General features: G+C 47.7%; 1 non-coding gene across 1 annotated transcript; it reads left to right on the forward strand.

The window, feature by feature from the left end:
- The first annotated feature begins 478 nt into the window (after window positions 1-478).
- On the forward strand, window positions 479-552 carry TRNAI-GAU (transfer RNA isoleucine (anticodon GAU)). The gene has a single exon. It is a non-coding gene; the product is annotated as a tRNA-Ile (tRNA).
- The last annotated feature ends 1,700 nt before the right edge of the window (window positions 553-2,252 follow it).

The following is a 2,252-nucleotide window of genomic DNA, read 5'->3' on the forward strand; positions in this document are numbered from 1 at the left end:
TTTTTTTTTTTTCCGTGACCGGCACTCAGCCAGTGAGTGCACCGGTCATTCCTATATAGGATCCGAACCCGCGGCGGGAGCGTCGCTGTGCTCCCAGCGCAGCACTCTACCGAGTGCGCCACGGGCTCGGCCCCTCTTGCCCTCTTAACTCCATTTTAGCATCTGCTTCCCAGAGGACCTGAACTGACACGCTGCCCTTAGCTACCCCACAGCCATTTTCACCCCACCTCCACATCTGCTCTGGCCAAAGAAACTTGATTTGGGGCCTAACTGAGGGGTAGAAATCTCTTTATCTCTGGAGGGTGGGTTGCTCTTCAGCCCCAGCAGATAAATCATGATCTGTCTTAAGTAGGGGCAGTAATTCCATTCCCTTCATCAGTGATTGGTCCAGGATGGGCACATGATCCAGCTCTTAGCCAATGAGAGGTCAGGGGAAATCTGGGGCTTCACTTCATTAATAAGATAGAACTTCAGGGCTGGCTGGTTAGCTCAGCTGGTTAGAGCATGGTGCTGATAACACCAAGGTCCAGGGTTCGATTCCTGTACTGGCCAGCTCCTGCCTGCCGCCCCCCGAAAAGATAGAGCTTCATAGGGTGAAAGCCTTTTGCCCCTACCCCTTCCTTCCTGCTTTGATCAGTGTCCTCTGATCAAATGATATGTGGCGCTGTAGTAGCTGTTTTGGGCAATGAGTCTGAAGACAAAAGCCAGCTGCTGGAGATGCCAGAGCAGAAAGATGAGAAGAGCCTGGATCCCTGAGAACATGATTGAGCCACTGCAATGACTTTGGAGCTGCCGACCTCCAGATGTTTTGTTATAAAAATGATTACATTTTTTCTTTGCTTAAGCCACTGTAAGTCAGGCATGCTGCCTCTTGCAGTTAAAAATATTATAACCAATGCAGTCACATTCCCAACCCTCTCTTCCCCAGATTGCCTCCAGAGGAAGGAAACCAAAGTTAGAAAACCCTTGAAGACACAGGGCTCAGTTTCACTTGAAGTATTTGGACTTTTCCTAGAAGGGAGAGGTTTGGAAAATCCTCCCTTCTCCAATTTGCTAACACTTAACTCTGATACTTACCTCTCCCTTGTTTTAAATCCTTCCATGGCTCCCCATTGCTCTTAAGACAGAGTTCAAACTCCTCACTTATAAAGACCTGCAAGATCAGCCCCTGCTGTCATCACCCCTGACCCTTCCTACTTCATACTTAGACACCAGTCAGACTGATCTACTTTTAGTTCTCTAGTATTCTATTTCACCTCTACACCCTTGCATGTGCTAATTCCTCTCCCTCTTCCCCAATTTCGTCTGGAACTCTCCTCATCCTTCAGCTCAAATATTGTTTCCTCCAGGAAGTCTTCCTTGATTTATAGATTGGATTTTGTAACCCCTTGAGACTCTCATTGCACTTTGTGCTTTCTTCTTATCAAACTAGATTATAATTGTCTGTTTTTATGACTGGTGGGCTTGTCCTTGCTCTCCACCATGCTGCTTCCAGCTCCTTTTCCTAACTGCTGACCCTGCTGACCGAAGGCTGGCTTAGGCCCATGGCCAGATGCTTGGTTATAGACTCACAGAAGCAACTGCTTCCCATAGACCTCTCCTCAAACTCCTCTTTGCAGTTTCACTTCTGTAGCTAGATGTGTGTGATTCCTCAGTTAGATTGGTGACACCTTTCTGATCCCCCAAATCCTCTTCTGAGCCTCTACTTCCCCACCCATCCCACAATTGTGGGAGGTCTAGTCCCTAGAATAAATCCCTTATTCTAGACACTCACAGTGATTCTGCTCCCCTGACTGATATGAAGTCCATGGATAGACACCATCTCCTGGTTTTGGGGGTGGAGACATGATCCAGGCCTCCAACCAGAGAATTCTACCCCATCCACAGTGATTGGCTCAGGCATGGACACATGACCTAGTCCTGGCCAATGAGAGTGTGCCCCAGGATTTTTGCTGGATCAGTTGGAAAGCAGGAGCAATCTTTCCATTGCAGTTGCTGAACTGGTTGTTTGTAAGCCTGAAGCTGCTGGTGATTATTGTCTTGCCTGTGTGGAAAGGGCCTGTTGGAGAATGAAGCCAACAGAGAGGAGAACAGGATGAAGCAAGGGAGAGGCACAGATCCCATGTGATATTGCTTTAGCACCTGCATCTAGCTTTGCCTAAAGCTAAACCTACCTCTGGACTTCTTCTTCTTGTAGCTAAAGTCAGTATGTGTTGGGTTTCTGTACCTTCTAATCAAAAGAGTCCTGACCA

Source organism: Cynocephalus volans, chromosome 1 (genome assembly GCF_027409185.1).
Source record: "Cynocephalus volans isolate mCynVol1 chromosome 1, mCynVol1.pri, whole genome shotgun sequence".
NCBI lineage: Eukaryota > Metazoa > Chordata > Mammalia > Dermoptera > Cynocephalidae > Cynocephalus > Cynocephalus volans.